We start from the raw sequence: 23,373 nt of genomic DNA, 5'->3' as shown, positions 1-23,373 counted from the left end.
TCATGGTCACATCATACCTAATTTGGAATAAATTCCTAGTTCATCTACATGCTTCTTATCCATCTTTCCCTATAGTTCATTGTCTCTACTTTTCCTGAAGCTATTATTTGAAAGAAAATTGTGACAATGACAGTCCTTGTTTAAATAAACACTTTTTATTACATGAGGTGTTCAGACTCCTTGAATGGATATCTCATGCTTTTTATAATCTGGTTCATCCTATCTTTTCAAATTCAATTTTTAAAATAAATTATTACCTATTGACCCTTCTTATCTGTCACAATTTCCCTAACATAACATACACATTCCTATCTCTGAGATTATTGCATGAAATTTCCTTTGCTTAGAATTCTCTTTGTTCATATGCTCATTTTCAAATTGACAAATTCCTATCCTTCTTTCAAGGACCATCTGAAGTGCTCTGAAGACTTAATGATTTGCAGAACACATATTTGTTGCCCACTTTATTCATTACAACACTTTATATGTATCCCTAGTAGAGAAATCTAGTCACCCAAAAGACATAATATGCAATCATCTGAACTTATGTGAAAGAACAATGTGCACCAGGAAAAGTTGTACTTTCAATAACAAGTGCTAGGACAATTTCTACATTCAAGAAGATGTTTGTAAGGCATAAAACTGACAAAGTTTCTTTATGTAGAATATAAAGAATTCCTATAAATCAGTAAGGAAAAGGTACAAAAACCAGTAGGAAATAGACAACAGGCTTGGGCAATTAATCTACAAAAGAGGATACCTAAATGGCCAACAAACATATTTAAAAGTGTTGAACTTAGACAATGAAATGCAAAATAAAATCCCAATGAGAACACTATTTTATCAGAAAAGTTAAAATTAAAAAAGAAAAAGAAAGTCTCAAAAATGGGCAGGAAGACCAATCAGAACTATCATACATTGTTGTTTGAAGTATAAATTAGTAAAACTACTTTGGAAAACTGTTTCTATATTTTCTAGGAAGGCTGAATATATATACAATATGATTCAATAATTCGACTCCTAGATATGAAGTGCTTACATATGTTAAGCAAAAAACATCACAGAAATGGTTTAGCACTATCTGATAATAGTAAAAACTGAATAGAAGCAAAATGGTCATCAACAGAAATGAAAAAGTGCAATACACTAAAAAATATAATATACTTATTAAGTAAAACAGCATGCAACAAACACAAATGAAATATCAATATATGCAACAACATAAATAAAACTCACAAACTTAACACAGCAAAAGGAGCCAAATACAAAAAATACATACTGTACACTTTCATAAATATCAAGATCCAAAGCATATAATACATATTTGTGTGTACATACATTCAAAGTATGTAAATATAAACATTTCCATGTCTATGTAAATTTTTGAAAATATATTTCTATACTAAATTGCACAAAGTTCAGTGGTTTAAATAAGAATAATGAAAAAAGAATTATTAAACATTTTAAAGGTAATTAAGAATGTGTACTTATGAGAATAAGATAGGTCTAGGAATTAAAACATACTATAAAATAATATGGTCAAAACAGTGTGATGCATGCAGGTAAAACTTATCTTTGGTATAAAACAGAAAGGCATTATGGATACAGGTGAGGGTTATTAAATGAAAAGAAAGGTAACAGAAGGGGATTTCTGAGATTTGTAAAATTTTATTCAAGTGAATACTACTCGTACAGGTATGTTATCACTGCAGATACTCATTGTAGGGTGATGGTTTGGGTACTTCTCTGGATAATCCATATATATTAAAAAATGTTCATTGTATTCAGTACAGTATATCTAAGAAGATATATGTGCTTCAAAACCTATATCAATAAAATTGACCAAAAATAAAAGATAACACAGCTTAAATCCCATTCCAATAGCATGCATTTTAAGGATTCCAATAAACCCTTAAGAATGGAAAATGATAAAACCCAGAACATTTACATAATATTATATTAAGGGATGGTATTTTAGTTCATTGACAGAGCTTGCCTAGCTTGTTCAAATTTTGGGGTTCAATTCCCATCACTGCCAAAAAATTAAAAGGTTTACATTCAGATAATAGAAAAAGCAGATCTGATGATGCAGGTAGGATACCAAAAACTTACTAAGAAAGCTCTATGAGACCTCTAGTTTAATTGTTGATCAACTGTTGGACTGTTTATCTGCAAATTTTCCAGATATCCATCAGGAATTCTGATACCTGTAAGTAGGGATAACCATTTCTCTAAATCCTACAAAAAGAAACAAATGTAATAAAACTCAAAATAGACAGTGCATTTAACTTTTGATTCATGTACTTCAGAATATTATTTTGTAGCAAAAATTAGCTGAAGCTAACTGCAGTTACAAAGTTACCTACATTGATTATATATAATATATTGAAGGCAAAATATTTACTAGTGAAAGCAAACATATATGATGCAGTTTTACAGAAATGATATAAGACAAATTGGACTCAGTTATTTTGGGGCTATTCCATTAGTAAAATTATCTTCAATTTACTTTGAAATTTTTACACCATATGGTAGGAACAGGCAGATAAAACAACATGTGATCAATATAAATAATTAAACAAGTAGATATTATTATTTTAAATACAATATGTGAATGTAAATTAAAACATTTTCTTTTGGCTGTTAATAGAAGTAAAAGTTGTTCTATTTCATTTAACTATAGAATGTGAGCTCAAATAAACTTCAAGGAGAAATTTACCTTTATCATCACATCAAGAAATGCAAATTCTATAAAAAGAAATCATTTTATAATAAAAATTTGAAATACAAGAGATAAAAAAGGAACTGAGTAAATATTACTGAGAGATAAAAGACTTAAACACAGATATATACAATATTCCAGTTAGACTAAAAAATGCAACAATAGAGGTGATCACCATATTAATTTTAATATTTTATAAAATCCATATCAAATACCAAGATTATTTTTGCCAAAAACAATGAAATGCCTAAAACTCATCTAGAACAATAAACAAAAAAAATCCAAAAGTATTCTTGAATAAGATTACATGCTCTTCAACTTACCATAGGGTTATGTCCTGCTAAACCAATTCTAATTTGAAAATATTAAGTTGGTAATACCCTGAAATATACCTAACTCACTGAATATGACAGTTTAGCAACACAGAACTCTGTGGAGTACTGTAGTTTAGTCCTGTGACTTCCTGGCTAACTGGGAGCTGTGATACCACATCACAAAATAGTATCATAGTGCATATTGCCAGTCTGGGAAAAGATCAAAATTCTTAATGTGAAGTATGGGTTCTAATATATGTGTTTTGATTTTTCAGCATTGTAAATTGAAATCATCAGTTAGGCCATGATGAATCAGAAATAGATCATGTGTATATGTCCAAAGGGAGGAATAAAAAATAGTTTGTTCTAGATACTAAAATGAAGTAAGCTAAATATATATATATATTATATATAAATATATAAAACTTATAAATATATAAAACTTACTTATATGAAATAAGCTAAATATGTATATATTATATACATATAATACATATATATATAAAAATCTATAGCATGTCACATCTTGGGGGTAAATCTATAATTCAATGAAAGAATTAGACAATACACATGTAGACCCAAATTCCAAAATCTTTTAAATGTGTAATAAAATAACATATATTATAAAGAAAAATAAGAACAATTTTATTGTTATTTTGATATATCTATATAATTACACAAATATCTCAAGATTTGAAAGTGTTAATTTATTACAGAGAACACTGATATTGTTTTCCTTAATGCACTCAGAAACAATCTATTAACAATAAAAATATAATCAGCCAGCAGGACAGACACTCTAATCTTCATTGTCTCTACAGCTACAAGAAAAGAAACAAACTTCTGTTTTTCAAGATTTCATTTATTGCAGAAAAATATTAATATACATTACATAGTGAAAAGATAAAAGTCATAATTTCTGTCTTCAAAGTTATAATATCCTATTGGTAAAAAAGAAAATGTGTTGCATAACTTACATAGAGAAATAATTTACTGCATACAGTAGGGTTTTCTAGGTGCCATGAACCACAAAGGAAATGATTCTGAAACATATAAAGCAAGGGGAAAAAAGCTGGTGTCTATTTTATTTTTCTCTCTTAAAATCTGATTTTGAAGTGTCCAAATGAATCCCAAAGAGATATTACTGAAATCACATTTTCTGAAAAGAAGACTTTGCTAATGCCTTCTAGAATGATGTCAGTCTAGATTTCTTGAATTAAAATAAAATCACTTTTCCTCAACAAGGAACCAAAAATGAATATTCTGTATTCTGTAGAATATAGAATACTATGATTAATGTGTATTTGCCTTGGAATAGTAATTAGGAAAAAAAATATTAAGAAAGCAACTTGGGCTGGGGAGATAGCTCAGTAGGTAGAGTGCCTGCCTTGCAAGCATGAGGCCCTGGGTTTGATCCCCAGCACTGCACACACACACACACACACAAAGCAACTCACTGATATAATTATAACAATGCTCTTCATGAAAATTTTCAAATTGCATTATTTGCTTGATACATATGATATATATGTATACATATATAAATTTGTGTGTGTTTATTTATATATAAAAGCACACATATAAGTGTATATTTATATATTTTTAAAGTGTTACCTTCTTTGAGATCTATCTATATTTATGATTTCTGAGACAAACAGCTGTGGTGACTGGATTTCATCAGATGACTTCCCAGATGCTTGGTGACTCTCAATATGTGATGCCATTTTTAGATATTTGTGAACAATATCTGTATTGGAAAATGAGACAATTTTAATATAATAAATATTTTATCCTATTATGCAATTATAATTGCACATAAAATATAGATAACCAACATACAAAAATCAGAGCATAATAGTTTTATACTCAGGTGCATATGTGTGCAGTTAAGAGATCAAAACATTAACTCAAATGTCTTCAAATAGGAAGTACTAAAAATCCTTTTATACTCTTGGATTATGAAACATTATGAAAGAACTTGCATTCAAGTCATTATCCAGAGATGAATAAAAATTATAACCTGGAAATATGCACTTAAACTTTTAATGAATATTAGTTATTTAAATATAGTACTTTAAAAATTGAACTCAATTGTTTCTTACCAAATCAATATTAAAATTTACCCTATTTCTGTATTTGCCTCGGTAACTTAATACTAAAATATTCCAATTCACATTTATAAGCAGTTGCAAATGATAATGAAATACACTTCTATTATAAAGAGATTCTGTAGAAATTTTATGTTGACATTCAGACAAAAAATTAACTTGGGAGCAACAATCATTGTATTGGTGATTGATTCCTAATCTCTTAAAATTTGATATCAGATACATCTACAGACACAAATTTTTTGTCACACTTAAATAATGTTAAAGAATTTAAACATGCCTTATATTTCTAGCAACATTTGAAATTTTTCCTACCTCAATGACATGTACATCAATATATAAATCTTAAATATGGAAAGGTGGTTGCAAGAATGTATAAACAATACCCAGGAAGCAAATTTAACGAAGAGAGAACTGAAAGTCAAGAGCTCCTAACCATAGACAGAGTGTCACTTTCTTGGTAGGGGTTGTTGATACTGGCAGCAAAGGGCTTGGGTTTAGGTGTGCAGTGGGATAAAATGTGCTTTGGGTGTCTAAACTGCAACTGAGACCTCACAGAAACACCTGTCTCTTGCAAAAGAATTATGAAGTAAATTTGGTAGTCTCAGACTATGAATAAAAGCTTGACTACTACCTGACACAACCAAGTATTATGTAATAACAAACAAGTATGATTCAAATACAACTGCTCATTGGTAGTTTTGATCCCATCAAGAAAAGTGAAAACAATGCAGACTTGTGTCAGAAATTTACTAATCTGTCAGTGGTGTAAGAGGTTTCTTTCCTGAATAAGGTAGTAGTTTTTGAGAACCAGAAGAACACTTACTTACTCAATTTTGTGCCATTCACTACATAATAGATACAGATCCAGTAAATTTAAATTTTATCTCATTTCCTAAAACTTTCAACATTGCTTTCTTAAATCTAGACCAAGAGTCCAGTACAAGAATAGATTTTTTTTTTTTATGGTTCCTGAACTAAACATGTTTTTGGTTGTATATTTTTGTTTTGTTTTGTTTTTGCATTTTAAATGTTACTAATCAAAGAAAAGAATATGCAACAGAGACTATAGTTCACAAAACCTAAAAATGTTTAGACAATCAACTAACAGTCAGCCAAGCCCTGACCTGTAGTGTTTTCTGATTTCCTTCAGCAACAGTCCTCCATAGCAGACTTCACCTTACCAACATGACACTGAATGTGTAGCAATGGGAAGAACATGCAGTAGCACACCATTACATGGTACTTTGTAATAAATATACCACAGAAGTAATTCTTACTGCATAGATAACAATAGTAGAAAGCACTAGAACAATCAGAAATAATGACTCTTGCATATTCATTACTTTTGTTTCTGAATTTGCCTTAATTTTAAGTTTATATGATTAAAAATTAATAATAGCCATGTTTAAGAGGCAAAATTGCTGAAAATTTAAGAATCATCTCTCAGTGTGAGCTGACTGCAGAACACCATTCCGTATGATCACACCTAAACAGATAAAGGTTACACACATTACCCATAGATGAAAACTGCATGAGTGTATATACCCAAATTTTATGAAACCCATCAGGAAATAATCTGCCATGGCAAGAAAAAATGTGAGCAGTAGAAAAAATGCTCAAAAACTTTAGTAAATATAATTATCTAATGAAACAATAAAATTGTTATGTTTAGCTGGTTGTGGTGGCACCCACCTGTAATGCTGAGGCAGAAGGATGATGAGTTCAAAGCCAGTCTCAGCAAAAGTGAGGCACAAAGCAACTCAGTGAGACCCTGTCTCTAAATAAAATATTAAATAGGGCTGGGGATGTGTCTCAATGGTCAATTGCCACTGAGTTTTCCTGGTCCTCAAAAAAATTTCAAGAAATTTTGAATTGTTATGTTTAAAAACATAGCATGCTGCAAAAGTCAAATCAGACATGAATTTCAATAAAGAAACTACCAGGACTGTGGTTGTGGCTTGGAGGCAAACTGTTTGCCCAGCACATGTGAGGCACTGGGTTCACTCCTTAGTACCACATAAAAATAAATAAATAAAATAAATACCTTGTGCTTATCTGCAAATAAAAATTGTTTTGAAAATTTTAAAAATACACATCACCAAAATTGATCAAGGAAGTAGACATAAAATAAAGAGAAATTTTCAGATATGTATTTCCCTGGATATTTAAAAGAACACAGTAATAAAAGAATAACAACTGAGGTGATAATCTAATTACTGTACTAGTCTATAGTGATTATTTCAAGCAATAATGAGGTATGATCCTAAACTTAGCACCACACTAAGTTGCAAATCATTTTGAAATTCTGCATGTCCTTCTTATGTATATGGTTCCTTTCTGATGGACAGGTGTTCAAATATTACTTTTCTGTAGTATCAAAAATACCATCTCTAGGATCTTCCATCTTTCTGATGTCCTTCTTACTCTTAACTTATTTTTTAAACTGGCAAAGTGAAAGCAGATAATAGAAGCTGGTAGACTAAAACCTATTAACATACAGGTTCTACAATCAGAAAGTTAGATAAAATAGACATACTAAATAGAAACTAAATTTGCTTCCATTTCTGGACATTGCCATGATGGAGTGAAGGTTTCCTCCAGTAACACTGTGGAATCTCTGCAATAGGGGTTTCTCGAAAGACCCCACATACTGGTGGAGGGAGGAATGCATGCTGTGAGATGATGAAGGCCTGCCAGTCTTCACCACAGGCTCTGTGGTTCACAGCATTTGAAAATTGTTCCATCACCAGCCCAAGACACAGAATCACATGGGAAGGATTGAAAAAGAAAAACACAAAACTAAAGTTGTAACAAAGATCACTATATATAAACCTGTGTCTAGGACTATTCATACAAACAGTAGAGTTAAAATAATTTCTATAAAAATATTTATAAAAATATTTAAAATATTTTAATTTAGCTAATATGTATCCCTTTCTCATGTAATAAAAATTAGTAGATAATCACAAAGCTAATATAATCATTCTATCCATTTGCTGACTTTAAATATCTCAAGATTGTTTACATCTATTCCTTCATGTATTCACTACCTAGTTTATGCTTTATGATTAAGCATGCTATACAATATAAAAGATATAATTCTTGCCTAAATGAACTTATATTTCTATTGAGAGACATCGAGGAAAGTGTCAATTAGTGAATTAAACAAAAGAACTTAAGTATCATTTATACAGAATATAAAATTAATTATTGTCCCAAATTTGAGATTTTAATATAAAGAATCTTTAAACAATCACAGGTCTATTACCAAGCAGAAACATTCCTAAAATATAGTACTTTAAAATTATTTAGGCCAGCTGCAGTGGTGCATCCCTATAATCCCAGAGGTTCAAGAGGTTAAGGCAGAAGAATCACAAGTTCAAAGTCAACCACAGCAACCTAGCCAGGCTCTAAGTAACTCAGCAAGACCCTGTCTTTAAATAAAATATAAAAAAGGCTGAGGATGTGACCCAGTGTTTAAGTGTCCCTGGGTTTAATCCCTGGTACCAAAAATAAAAGTTATTTAGTTATAAGTGGCAAATAATATGAACAAGACTTTGTAAACATGTTTCAACGTTTTTGAGTATAAATCTAGGAACGGAATTGCTGCTTCATATGATAATTTTATATTTAAATTTAAGGGGAAATGGTATAAATTAACTTTTGAAAATTTTTAAAAAAATAACATTTAAAAATTTGATGAGCTCAGAATTCTCTATACTTGCAGGTACTTTAGAAAAGTTTATATGCTTCTCTTTATTGTAAAATAATTTTTATGCTAACAACAAACCTAAACTCCATAAGGAAAGAATGTGATGAAAGCAATTATCAGGCACTGAACAAAATGATGCAGAATTTCTGTCAAAGCTATTAATGAAAGCAAGTGAATATGCAATATCAGATTTTGGTAGTCATTGCTACCTGCAATCTCATCAATGTCTATTATGATGCCCTCAAGTATTATATGAAGTAAGTCTGGTGAAGAAGAAATTCAACAGTTTCTAATTTTTCTTCTCTACTACCTGTCAAAGTTACTATTGTTAAAGGGACTGTTATTAAGGGAAACAATATATACTACTTGAAAACAATTAGACATTATAAACATTTCAAGCTGGTCAAACTAAGCATGCTTTTATAAATAATATTAAAATATTTCAGAAAATATGCAATTAGTCTAAAACATCAACTAGCTCTCAAAAAAGTAGGTTTATTTTCTTTGAATCATGGCTTTTTAAAAAAAGAGTTATGTTGTGTAATCCAATACTCATTAAGAATATGTTCCGGAGTTGAGGTTGTGGCTCAGTGGTAGAGTATTTGCCTTGAAAGTTTGAGCCACTAGGTTCAAATCTCAGAACAATATATAAATTAATGTACAAAATAAAGGTCAATCAATAACTAATTTTTTTACAAGAATATGTCCTAGTGATACCGCCGTTTACCGGTGACGAGTTCTGCTCCTTCTAATGTTAAAGATTGAACACTAGAGAAGCACGCCAAGGCAAGCATATTAAGCAGGTTTTATTTAAAGGTAATAATACAGACTTCTCCTGGCAGGAAGAAGGGGACCATGGCTGATGTTCTAAAGTCCCAAGAAGTGAGCGCACCCTGCATCTTTTATAGGTTAAAGTCTCTTTTGTTCTCCAGTTCTCTCCTCCCTTATCTCTCCTTCCTGCCTAAGTGACTAGGCCTGGTTTTGCATTAAGTGAGAAACCATGGGCACAGGGAGGGCCAGGGTGATTCAGGCAGGCAAGGGTCCAGGGGGCATTAATTAGCAGCTCCTTGCTTGCAGTCCTTGATAAAGGCAGGTAAATTTGGTAATCAATGGGCTCCGGAGATCCTCGACATTCCATTCTTCCAGGGGCAGTCTCCAACTTCCAGAGGCAGATGACTTCATGGCTTCATTTCCTCAAATTGACCCAATTTCCTATTTCTACACTAACTACCTGTTCTTAATTCTGGCTTCATTCCCCCCTTTAGCTTTAGGAACTCCTAACTGCTGTAAGGAAACGAAAGGGGGCGTCGGTCATTCTGGCTGCTTCGAAGCTGAAAGGGGGCAGCGAGGGGCAAGCAGTTTGGAGTTCCTTTTTTAAAAATTTGGTCAATTGATGGGTCCAAGGTAGAAGTCTAGTTGGGGAAGAGCAGGCTGTAAAGTCATCTGGGGGTGAGTGCTTCTATGATAGAAGAACAAAAAGACATGAGTACTGAAATGAGATTAGTACAAAGTAAATGTTGCAGCATCTGGAACATGCCACTGAGTATCATGAAAATGACAGAAGTCAATCTCTCACCAGGAGGTGGAAGAACTGGGAAATTGTTCCCATAACTAGGCCTAGCAAAGACTGGAGAGGACAAGGCCTTTATTTGGGGACTTTAACATTGTCCAGGTTATCAGGAATGTAAACACAACATTTAACTCTTAATGTCATAGATGTCCCCAGAAAATATAGTTAAGCTACTTAATGTCATGTGATTTTTGTAAAATATCCCTTTATTGGTATAACCTATGTTTAGTAGAGAGCTCTATACTTCTGTTACTTAGAGATAGATAATCATACGAGCAAACATAGGTTAAGTCTACCTGTGTAGCTTAGGAAGGTCTGCAGGCCTTAAACTGACTAAAAACTTCTGACTCTGGCAGTTTCTCTTGATAGTTATCAGACATATTTGCTGAAGAATCTTTCTTTCATTTGTAGCTTCCAGCTTTTATTCTAGTGGTCTAATACAAGTGTACATCTTAAGTTACATTTAACTATTATTTCTTTGAAATGCCCAGGAATGGCTATATTTTGGTTTTAACTGTTTTGCTGGGAGTCTAAGATCAAGCTGGTCAAATTGACCTGGTTCCTGTCTTGTTAAAGAGTCAGCTGAGTTCCCACAGGGGCCACTCACAGAGAACTTAAGAGCAGCTTCTTAGCTCCACCAGTGCCATTGGTTAGGCAGGGTTTCCTTGATGAGGTGACTTCCTTTGGAAACATTAAGGGGTGTCTCCCTTTTTTCACGACCCTCTGTCACTGACCAAGAAGTTCTCATTCTGAGAACATTCTGACCTTTACAATAAGCAGCAGCGCCCCTCCCCCCTCCTGGCTGATAATTCTGACAGTATGGCGCCTATGGTGCCGTCCCTGCTTCTCTTCCGGGACTTCACCTTCCTGCTGTTGCGAACCTCACCTTCCCGCCGGCGCGAACTTGCAGCCTATCAGGAGTCCAATAGAAGAACACAGCCAACCAGGCTGCACCTCGTCATACCCCTCATTCCCTGAGCATATAAATACCCCTGTGTGAACAATAAAAATTTGCAGCTTGATCAGAATTCCTGTCTTGCTGCCTCTCCCTGCGTCTCTTGTCCCTTCATTCCTTCTCTCTTAGGTTTGCCGTTCCGCGTTGATGTCCCACAGGTCGGGACAGTTGGCGCCCAACGTGGGGCTCGAGCCTTTGTTTGAGAAGCGAACGCTGCCCTCTGGGGAAGCCTTGGCCAAGCGGGATTCGGGATCACCTCAGTAAATGCGACCGGGAGTCAGATCCAGGAGGAGAGTGAGGCCAGCGCAAGGTGAGTGACGCATCATTGGGACAAGCAGTTTCTTCACATGATTTGTTTCTGACGGGTCTCAAGGAGGCCCTCAAAACTCGGGGAGCGTGTGTTAAGAAAAAGGATTTAAGGGAACGGAACTGGCCCACTAGTGAGAGCCTGTCTGAACAGAGCAGGCTCCGAGTCCCGGAGCCCCTGCAGTGCAGTGTACTCCTGCAAAGAACCAGCGGAGAGCCTCGATCTGCAATCAGCCTCAGGGATAAGGGCACGGCAGCCGGAGACCTCTTCAGGCGGCTCTGCCCACTCCGGCTGCGGGCTCTCTTCACAGGGCGATCCAAGATGGCGGCCTAGAGGGAGACTGCACCCCCAGTCGCTCCAGAACCCAGGAGTTAAGAAGGGGAGGCATTGAGAGACTCGGACTGAAGTGGAGCCACGGGTGAGTCTGCCCACTGGGTAAAGCTCGGCCCGGGTGGCAGGCCCAGATAGAGGTGGCTTATCGGAGCCGGGCAGGGCAGCTAGAGTCATCCACAGGCAGTCCTGCGCACTCCGGCGGTGGGCCCCGCCCACACAGCCAGCTTCTCCAGGTTCTCGGAACGGAACTGGCCCGCTAGTGAGAGCCTGTCTGAACAGAGCAGGCTCCCAGTCCCGGAGCCGCTGCAGTGCAGTGTACTCCTGCAAAGAACCAGCGGAGAGCCTCGATCTGCAATCAGCCTCAGGGATAAGGGCAGCGCAGCCTGAGACCTCTTCAGGCGGCTCTGCCCACTCCGGCTGCGGGCTCTCTTCACGGGGCGATCCAAGATGGCGGTCTAGAGGGAGACTGCACCCCTGGTCGCTCCACAACCCAGGAGTTAAGAAGGGGAGGCATTGAGAGACTCGGACTGAAGTGGAGCCACGGGTGAGTCTGCCCACTGGGTAAAGCTCAGCCCGGGTGGCAGGCCCAGATAGAGGTGGCTTAGCAGAGCCGGGCAGGGCAGCTTGAGTCTTCCCAAGGTAGTCTTCCACACTCCGGCAGTGGGCTCTTCCCACACGGCCAGCTGCACGGTGCAGGCCCACAGTGAGAGCATTTCCGCACAGAGCCAGTTCCAAAACGTGGAACCAGTAGGGGGCTAGGGGCAGTATTCTTCGAATGAGCTGCTTTATCAGATTCCTCCAAGACATCAGGCTACTGAAGGCTGGGAGGTGATACACTGGAAATCTACTGGGACACTATAAGCCAATAGTGGAAAACTGCAATATCTCAGGGTCCCACTGACAACTGACCATTATGAGAAAACAAGGGAAGAAAATGTCCCAAACAAACCTAGATACTACATCAATAAAACCCAATGACAGCACAGCAGAAGAAATGTCAGAAAGGGAGTTCAGAATGTACGTAATTAAAACGATCAGGGAAGCTAATGAGGAGATGAAAGAGCAAATGCAGGCATTGAAGGAGGAGATGAAAGAGCAAATGCAGGCATTAAATGATCGCACCAATCAACAGTTAAAAGACCAAATACGGGAAGCAAGAGATCATTTCAATAAAGAGTTAGAGATAATGAAAAAAAACCAAACTGAAATCCTTGAAATGAAGGAAACAATAAACCAAGTTAAAAACTCCATAGAAAGCATAACCAATAGGATAGAACACCTGGAAGACAGAACCTCAGACATTGAAGACAAAATATTTAACCTTGAAAACAAAGTGGAACAAACAGAGAAGATGGTAAGAAATCATGAACAGAATCTCCAAGAACTATGGGATATCATGAAAAGGCCAAATTTGAGAATTATTGGGATTGAGGAAGGCTTAGAGAAACAAACCAAAGGAATGAACAATCTATTCAATGAAATAATAACAGAAAATTTCCCAAATCTGAAGAACAAAATGGAAAACCAAGTACAAGAGGCTTATAGAACTCCAAACATACAAAATTACAACAGACCCACACCAAGGCACATTATTATGAAAATACCTAACATACAAAATAAAGACAGAATTTTAAAGGCCGCGAGAGAAAAGAATCAAATTACATTCAGAGGGAAACCAATAAGAATATCAGCAGATTTTTCAATCCAGACCCTAAAAGCTAGAAGGGCCTGGAACAACATATACCAAGCCCTGAAAGAAAATGGATGCCAACCAAGAATCTTATACCCAGCAAAACTTACCTTCAAATTTGACGATGAAATAAGATCCTTCCATGATAAACAAAAGCTAAAGGAATTTACAAAAAGAAAGCCAGCATTACAGAACATTCTCAGCAAAATATTCCATGAGGAAGAGATGAAAAACAACGATGCAAATCAGCAACAGGAGGCGCTAGCCTAAAGGAATAGCCAAATAAAGGAGAAACCAAATCATGTCAAAAACAAATATGAGTCAATTGACTGGGAATACAAATCATATCACAATAATAACCCTGAATGTTAATGGCCTGAATTCATCAATCAAAAGACACAGACTGGCAGATTGGATTAAAAAGAAAAATCCAACAATATGCTGCCTGCAAGAGACTCATCTCATAGAAAGAGACACCCATAGACTAAAGGTGAAAGGATGGGGAGAAACATACCATGCACACGGACACAGCAAAAAAGCTGGAGTATCCATCCTCATCTCAGATAATGTGGACTTCAAACCAAAACTAGTCAGAAGGGATAAAGAAGGACATTACATGCTGCTTAAGGGAAGCATAAATCAGCAAGACATAACAATCATAAATATCTATGCCCCGAACATTGGCTCATCCACGTACGTCAAACAAATCCTTCTCAATTCCAGAAACCAAATAGACCACAACACAATAATACTAGGCGATTTTAACACACCTCTCTCACCACTGGATAGATCGTCCAAACAAAAATTGAATAAAGAAACTATAGATCTCAACAACACAATCAGCAATTTAGACTTAACGGACATATATAGAATATACCATCCAACACAGAATGAATACACTTTCTTCTCAGCAGCACATGGATCCTTCTCTAAAATAGACCATATTTTATGCCACAAAGCTACTGTTAGTAAATACAAGAAGATAGAGATACTACCTTGTACTCTATCAGATCATAATGGATTGAAATTAGAAATAAATGACAGAATAAAAAACAGAAACTTCTCCAATACCTGGAGACTAAATAATACACTATTATATGATGAATGGATAACAGAAGACATCAGGAGGGAAATAAAAAAATTCTTAGAAGTAAACGAGAACAAAAACACATCATATCAAAATCTCTGGGACACTATGAAAGCAGTACTTAGAGGAAGATTTATTTCATGGGGTGCATTCAAAAAAAGAAGTAGAAATCAACAAATAAACGAGTTAACACTACAGCTCAAAGCACTAGAGAAAGAGGAGCAGACCAATACCAAAAGTAGTAGAAGACAGGAAATAGTTAAAATCAGAGCCGAAATCAACGAAATCGAAACAAAAGAAACAATCGGAAAAATTAATAAAATAAATAGTTGGTTCTTTGAAAAAATAAATAAAATTGATAAACCCTTAGCCACACTAACAAAGAGAAAGAGGGAGAAAACTCAAATTACTAAAATTCGGAATGAACAAGGAAACATCACAACAGACACGAGTGAAATACAAAACATAATTAGAAGCTATTTCGAAAATCTATACTCCAACAAAACAGAAAACCTTGAAGACATCAACAAATTTCTAGAGACATATGAACTACCTAAACTGAACGAGGAGGACATACACAACTTAAATAAACCAATTTCAAGCAATGAAATAGAAGAGGTCATCAAAAGCCTACCAACAAAGAAAAGTCCAGGACCAGATGGGTTCTCAGCCGAGTTCTACAAAACCTTTAAAGAAGAGCTCATTCCAATACTCCTCAAACTATTCCATGAAATAGAAGAGGAGGGAACCCTACCAAACTCGTTCTATGAAGCCAATATCACCCTGATACCTAAACCAGACAGAGACACATCAAGGAAAGAAAATTTCAGACCAATATCCTTAATGAACATCGATGCAAAAATTCTCAACAAAATTTTAGCAAATCGCATACAAATATATATTAAAAAGATAGTGCACCACGATCAAGTGGGTTTTATCCCAGGGATGCAAGGTTGGTTCAACATTCAGAAATCAATAAATGTCATTCACCATATCAACAGACTTAAAGTTAAGAATCACATGATTATTTCAATAGATGCAGAAAAAGCATTTGATAAAATACAGCATCCTTTCATGCTCAAAACACTAGAAAAAATTGGGGTAATGGGAACATTCCTAAACATTATAAAGGCCATCTACGCTAAGCCCATGGCTAATATCATTCTAAATGGTGAAAAACTGAAAGCGTTCCCCCTAAAAACTGGAACAAGGCAGGGATGCCCTCTTTCACCGCTTCGATTCAACATCGTCCTTGAGACTCTAGCCAGAGCAATCAGACAAACCAAAGAAATTAAAGGGATACGAATAGGAAAAGAAGAACTCAAACTATCCCTGTTCGCTGATGACATGATTATATATTTAGAGGAACCTGGAAATTCCACCAGAAAACTTTTAGAACTCATAAGTGAATTCAGTAAAGTAGCAGGTTACAAGATCAATGCTCATAAATCCAATGCATTTTTATACATAAGTGATGAATCTTCAGAAAGAGAAATTAGGAAAACTACCCCATTCACAATAGCATCGAAGAAAATAAAATACTTGGGAATCAATCTCACAAAAGAGGTGAAAGACCTCTACAATGAGAACTACAGAACACTAAAGAAAGAAATTCAAGAAAACCTTAGAAGATGGAAAGATCTCCCATGTTCCTGGATAGGCAGAATTAATATCGTCAAAATGGCTATACTACCTAAAGTTCTATACAGATTCAATGCAATTCCAATTAAAATCCCAATGATGTACCTCGCAGAAATAGAGCAAGCAATTATGAAATTCATCTGGAAGAATAAAAAACCTAGAATAGCTAAAGCAATCCTCAGTAGCAAGAGCGAAGCAGGGGGTATTGCAATACCAGATGTTCAACTCTACTACAAAGCAATAGTAACAAAAACGGCATGGTATTGGTACCAAAATAGACAGGTAGATCAATGGTACAGAATAGAGGACATGGACACAAACCCAAATAAATACAATTTTCTCATACTAGACAAAGGTTCCAACAATATGCAATGGAGAAAAGATAGCCTCTTCAACAAATGGTGCTGGGAAAACTGGAAAACTATATGCAATAGAATGAAACTAAACCCCTATCTCTCACCCTACACAAAACTCAACTCAAAATGGATCAAGGACCTCGGAATCAGACCAGAGACCCTGCATCTTATAGAAGAAAAAGTAGGTCCAAATCTTCAACTTGTTGGCTCAGGATCAGATTTCCTTAACAGGACTCCCATAGCACAAGAAATAAAAGCAAGAATAAACAAGTGGGATAGATTCAAACTAAAAAGCTTTCTGTCAGCAAAGGAAACTATCAGAAATGTGAAGAGAGAGCCTACAGAGTGGGAGAATATCTTTGCCAACCATACCTCAGATAGAGCGCTAATTTCCAGAATCTATAAAGAACTCAAAAAACTCTACACGAAGAATACAAATAATCCAATCAACAAATGGGCTAAGGAAATGAACAGACACTTCACAGAAGAAGATGTACAAGTAATCACCAGATATATGAAAAAATGTTCAACATCCCTAGTAATAAGGGAAATGCAAATCAAAACTACCCTAAGATTTCATCTCACCCCAATTAGAATGGTGATTATCAAGAACACAAGCAACAATAGGTGTTGTCGAGGATGTGGTGAAAAAGGAACACTCATACATTGCTGGTGGGGTTGCAAATTAGTGCAACCACTCTGGAAAGCAGTGTGGAGATTCCTCAGAAAGCTTGGAATGGAAACACCATTTGACCCAGCTATCCCACTCCTTGGCCTATACCCAAAGGACTTAAAAGCAGCATACTACAGAGATACAGCCACATCAATGTTCATTGCTGCTCAATTCACCATAGCCAGATTGTGGAACCAACCTAGATATCCTTCGGTTGATGAATGGATAAAGAAACTGTGGCATATTTATACAATGGAATATTACTCCGCAATGAAGAATGATAAAATTATGGCATTTGTAGGCAAATGGTCGAAATTGGAGAATATCATGCTAAGTGAGATAAGCCAATCTCAAAAAACTAAAGGACGAATGATCTCGCTGATAAGCGGATGAGGACATATAATGGGGGGTGGGACGGGCTAGCATTAGGTTTAGGGTTAGGTTTAGAGTTAGGCTAAGGAGAGCAGTAAGAATGAAGGAAAGAAGGACTGTGTAGAGGGAAAAGAGGGGTGGGAGGGGTGGGAGGGGTGGGAGGGGTGGGGGGGAGGGGAAAAATATAATAAACATCATTACCCTATGTAAACGTAAAAAAAAAAAAATAAATCAATAAATAAAAAAAAAAAAGAAAAAGGATTTAAGATCATTCTTTTCATACATAGAGGATTTGTGTCCTTGGTTTCTCCTCAAGGGGTCAATTGATGGTAAAAGGTGGCTCAGAGTAGGAGACTGCCTCAAAGATTATTATGAGACTTTTGGTCCTCAGAAGGTGCCTGTCACTGCCTTTTCTTATTGGAATTTAATTAATGAGATTCTTAAAAGCTCACCCTTTGACAGTGGTACTTTAAAACTTGTAAAGATTGGGGAGCAGGCAATGCAATCCACCTCTCGCCCCCCATCGGAATGCCCTTTAGTTAGTATTCAAATGCCCCCTACTCACCCTTCTCAGGACCCTGGGACCCTCCCAGACCCCGGGAACCTCCCAGACCCCACCTTACCAAAAAAGTCCCCTAAAAGTCCCCCTAAGATTTATCCGGTTTTAAATCCCTATGATGACGTGACCCCAGAGGAGGAGGCTACCCTGGAGGAGGCAGCGGCTCAATTCTATTCTCCAGACCCGCCACCTCTTAAAAATCCACTTCCCACTTATACACCCCCTGCCTTTCGTGCTCCGGCCCCTCAGGGACCTACTGCCCCCCCAGACATTTTTTCCCCACTTCCCTTGCCTAATCTAACCCCTTTACACGAGTCTCTCCAACATAGGCGGGAACAAATCCAACTTTTAAAAGAACTAAAAGCCCTTGATGCAGAACTTCGCTCACTGGCCTTGGGCACGGAGTTAACAGGAACTGGCCCAAGACCCCTCAATACTCGTAAGGTGAAGCCACGTGGTCAGCCTGTTCTTGCCTTTCCAGTCACTCGCAGTCAAGCAGATCAGCCCGCACAAACTGAAGCAGAGAATTTAAAAGGAAGTCAGGAAGAGGAATCAGGGGAGGAACAAGAGGTAGAACCAGAGAGGGAACAAGAGGAGGACCAGGAATCAGGGGATGAGGAGGAGCCCACCTCTGGACAGAGTGGAGCCCTTGGTTCTTATAAAAGGCTGAGCCTCCGCTTTCTTGAAAGACTTAAAAAGGCTTGTACACAGTATGGCCCCACTGCACCTTATACACTGGCCTTGCTAGAGAACCATAGTACACAGTGGCTCACCCCTAATGATTGGAAATTTTTGGCCCGAGCCACCCTCAGTGCGGGTGACTTCCTGTTGTGGAACGCAGACTTTAGGGAATACTGTCGGGAAACTGCCCAAAAAAATTCAACCAAGGCTTCCTCTAAATCCTGGATCTATGTTAAACTAGTGGGTAATGCACCATTTGATACTAACCCTAAACAGGCACGCTTTCCTACTGGGCTCCTAGCACAGGTTAAAACTGCTGGTTTGCATGCTTGGAGACGGCTCCCTCAAAAGGGCTCGGCCACCACCTCCCTAGCAAAAATTCGTCAGGGTCCTGACGAGCCTTACAGTGACTTTGTTGCCTGGCGTAATCTAACTGCGGAGCGCTTACTTGGACCAAGTGAAAACGAGAGCTCCTTTGTAAAATATCTTGCCTTTGAAAATGCCAACCCAATATGTCAAGATGTTCTTCGGCCCCACAAAGATAAAGGGGACCTTTCTGACTTCATTAGGCTGTGTGCCGGGGTAGGAACAGCCCATGCCATGGGTCTCGCCATTGGTGCCACCTTCACCAAGGCCCTTCACCACCCTGGTCCACGTACTTGCTTTACTTGCAAACAACCTGGCCATTTTACGGGAGACTGCCCAACAGGGAAACTGGGTCAAGGACCCATATCTCCTCAAACAGGGACTAAACCACCTCCGCTCACCCTTTGCCCTAAATGTGGTAAAGGTCGCCACTGGGCCAAGGAGTGTAGATCCAAGACCAATGCCCTTGGACAGCCTATTCCCTCTAACTTCTCGGGAAACTCCTCTCGGGGCCAGCCCCTGGCCCCGACCACCCCCAGAGCAAACCCAGGGGCAATAAGGTTTGTTCCCTCTCAGACTCCCAACCCAATCCAGGCTCCCTGTCCTTCTCCACAATCACCTCCCTCCAACGTGCTACCCCAGGCAGCGCAGGATTGGACCTCTGTGCCTCCACCGATACAATATTAGACTCTATGCAAGGACCCCAAATAATACCCACTGGGGTTGTAGGCCCCCCTCCACCTCATATGTGTGCTCTTATTCTTGGGAGAGCTCCTACCACCTTACAAGGTGTTCAGGTCTTCCCTGGCATCATTGATGATGATTACACTGGAGAAATTAAAATACTGGCCACAGCTGTTAACGGAGTAGCTGCCATCCCTGCAGGAACAAAAATTGCACAATTAATATTCCTTCCCCTCAATTCAGGAAATTCACCAGGAAACACAGCCTCTTTAGGTTCCTCTGATGTGTATTGGGTCCAACCTATCTCCCACAAAAGACCCACTCTTACCTTATTTATTGAAGGAAAGAAATTCCAAGGGATCCTAGATACTGGTGCGGACGCCACAGTTATTTCTCAAAAATATTGGCCATCAGAATGGCCCCTCACCTCATCACTAACAGACCTTAAAGGAATAGGGCAGTCAAGAAACCCCTTAGTTAGCTCCAGGGTGCTTAATTGGACTGACACAAAAGATAACGCAGGGAATAAAGGAACCGTTACCCCCTTCGTTGTTCCTGATCTCCCTGTCAACCTTTGGGGACGAGACATTCTAAGCCAAATGAAAGTTATTCTTGCTAGTCCCGACTCTTTAGTCACTCATCAAATGCTTCGTATGGGCTTTATCCCTGGTACAGGCCTTGGAAGGCTAGGACAAGGACAGGTTGAGCCTGTACAGCCCATACAAAAAACAGACAAATTTGGACTTGGGTATGTGGATTTTTAGTGTCGGTCCCTGACCCTCCTGTACCCCATGCAGACAAAATTATTTGGGAAACTCAAACTCCTGTGTGGGTGGATCAGTGGCCCCTTACCCAAGAAAAATTAGAGGCTGCCTCCATGTTAGTACAGGAACAGTTGACAGCCGGCCATGTGGAACCCTCAACCTCACCCTGGAATACTCCTATTTTTGTTATTAAGAAGAAATCAGGCAAATGGCACCTTTTACAGGATTTGCGCACTATCAATAAGGTTATGCGCCCGATGGGGGCATTACAGCCAGGCATCCCTACACCGGTAGCTATTCCTAGGGACTATTATAAAATGGTCATCGACTTAAAAGATTGCTTTTTTACTATTCCTTTACATCCTGAGGACAGACCCTATTTTGCTTTCAGCCTCCCCCGCATCAATTTTCAGGGCCCTATGCAAAGATTTCAATGGAAGGTCCTTCCCCAGGGTATGGCTAACAGCCCTAGTCTTTGCCAAAAATATGTTGCTCAAGCAGTAGACCCTGTGAGAGAGCGGTGGCCACTAGTTTATATATTACATTATATGGATGATTTGTCAATTGCTGCACCTAATACCTATGATCTTAACAATTGTTATTTGGATCTCTATAAAGCCCTTACTGCCTTGGGACTTCAGATAGCCCCTGATAAGGTTCAAACACAGCACCCCTACACCTACTTGGGCCTCAAACTTCAAACTAATCAAATTCAAATCCCTAATATACAATTGCGTGTGGACCATCTCCACACTCTTAACGATTTCCAAAAACTACTAGGGGATATCCAATGGCTAAGACCATATTTAAAACTACCCACCTATGTGCTTTTGCCTCTTAATGATATTTTAAGGGGAGATTCTGACCCTTCTTCTCCTCGAGAGCTTACTCCCGAGGCACGGCAAGCATTAATTCAAGTCACAGAAGCCATCGCTCAACAATTTGTTACACAAATATCTTATAACCTTCCTTTGGTTTTGGTTATATTACACACCCCTCATACACCCACGGGACTATTCTGGCAGGGGGATCCACATTTTAAAAATAAGGGTTGCCCCTTGCTTTGGGTTCATTTGCCTGCCACATCCTCTAAAGTTATTGCTGTCTATCCTGCTCAGGTAGCTTCTATCATTATTAAAGGTCGCTTGCTTTCTCGACAACATTTTGGCAAAGACCCTGATAACATTCTGATTCCATACACTAAGGATCAAACCCAATTTTTGCTACAGACAAGGGATGAATGGGGTATTGCTCTATCAGGCTTTTTGGGAATAATTGATAACCACCTTCCCAATGACCCCCTTTTGCATTTTGCTCAGTTACATCCATTTATTTTTCCTCGGGTTACTCGGAAGGCTCCTATTCCACAAGCCCTTACTGTTTTTACAGATGGCTCCAGCAATGGCCGTGCAGCCTTTGTTGTTGATAATCAGCCTACCACCTTTGACACTGCTTATCCATCAGCACAGCTTGTAGAATTGTTTGCTATAACACAAGTCTTTATGACATTTTTTGATAAACCTATTAATATTTATACAGACAGTGCTTACATTGCCCATTCTGTGCCCCTATTGGAGGTTTCACCCGCCATTAAGGCTTCCTCCAACGCAGCCTTTTTGTTTAACCAGCTTCAACAACTAATTCAGGCTAGAAAACATCCATTTTTCTTAGGACACATTAGAGCACATTCTGATCTTCCCGGTCCCCTATCACGGGGTAATGCTCAGGCTGATGCAGCCACTCGGTCCCTTTTCCCAGTTCTTATTGGATCCATCCAAGAGACCACAGATTTACACAAACTTCACCACTTAAATTCTCAGAGCCTTCGGTTACTCTGTAAAATTACCAGGCAACAAGCAAGAGAAATTGTAAAAGTGTGTCCTGCTTGCGTTGTCTCCCTTCCTATTCAACATCTGGGTGTTAACCCTCGAGGATTACTGCCCAATCAGATTTGGCAGATGGATGTTACTCACTTTCCTGAATTTGGGAAAACAAAGTACATACATGTTTCCATAGATACCTTTAGTGGCTTTATTTTTGCATCACTGCATTGCGGAGAAGCTACCAAGGATGTCATTTCTCATCTTGTCTCAGCCTTTTCCATAATGGGAAAGCCAGCACATATTAAGACAGATAATGGCCCTGCATATACCAGTACCAAGTTCAAACAGTTTTGTGCCACTCTTCAAATCTCTCATACTACTGGAATTCCATATAACCCTCAAGGTCAAGGCATTGTGGAACGTGCACACCTCACCTTAAAAACCTGGCTTACCCGCCTTAAGGCCTCTTCCCTTGCATTTACCACTCCCAGGGATCGCTTTAATCATGCATTATTTGCTCTTAACTTTCTTACCCTAGACAATGAAGGACATTCGACCGCAGACAGACATTGGCATCCCTCTTCTAATTCTGCTCGCCCATCTGTTATGTGGCGTGATCCTTTAACAAATAAATGGAAAGGCCCAGATCCCGT

General features: G+C 38.1%; 1 pseudogene; it reads right to left on the bottom strand.

Annotated features, from left to right (window-relative positions):
* LOC124973339 (cyclin-dependent kinase 17-like) overlaps window positions 1-23,373 on the bottom strand; it is an 86,308-nt pseudogene that overhangs the window by 49,874 nt on the left and 13,061 nt on the right.

The sequence above is a fragment of the Sciurus carolinensis genome (genome assembly GCF_902686445.1).
Source record: "Sciurus carolinensis chromosome 14 unlocalized genomic scaffold, mSciCar1.2 scaffold_125_arrow_ctg1, whole genome shotgun sequence".
Lineage (NCBI taxonomy): Eukaryota > Metazoa > Chordata > Mammalia > Rodentia > Sciuridae > Sciurus > Sciurus carolinensis.
The sequence above is the reverse complement of the archived record's forward strand: the minus strand, read 5'-3'. Positions and strand labels throughout refer to the sequence as shown.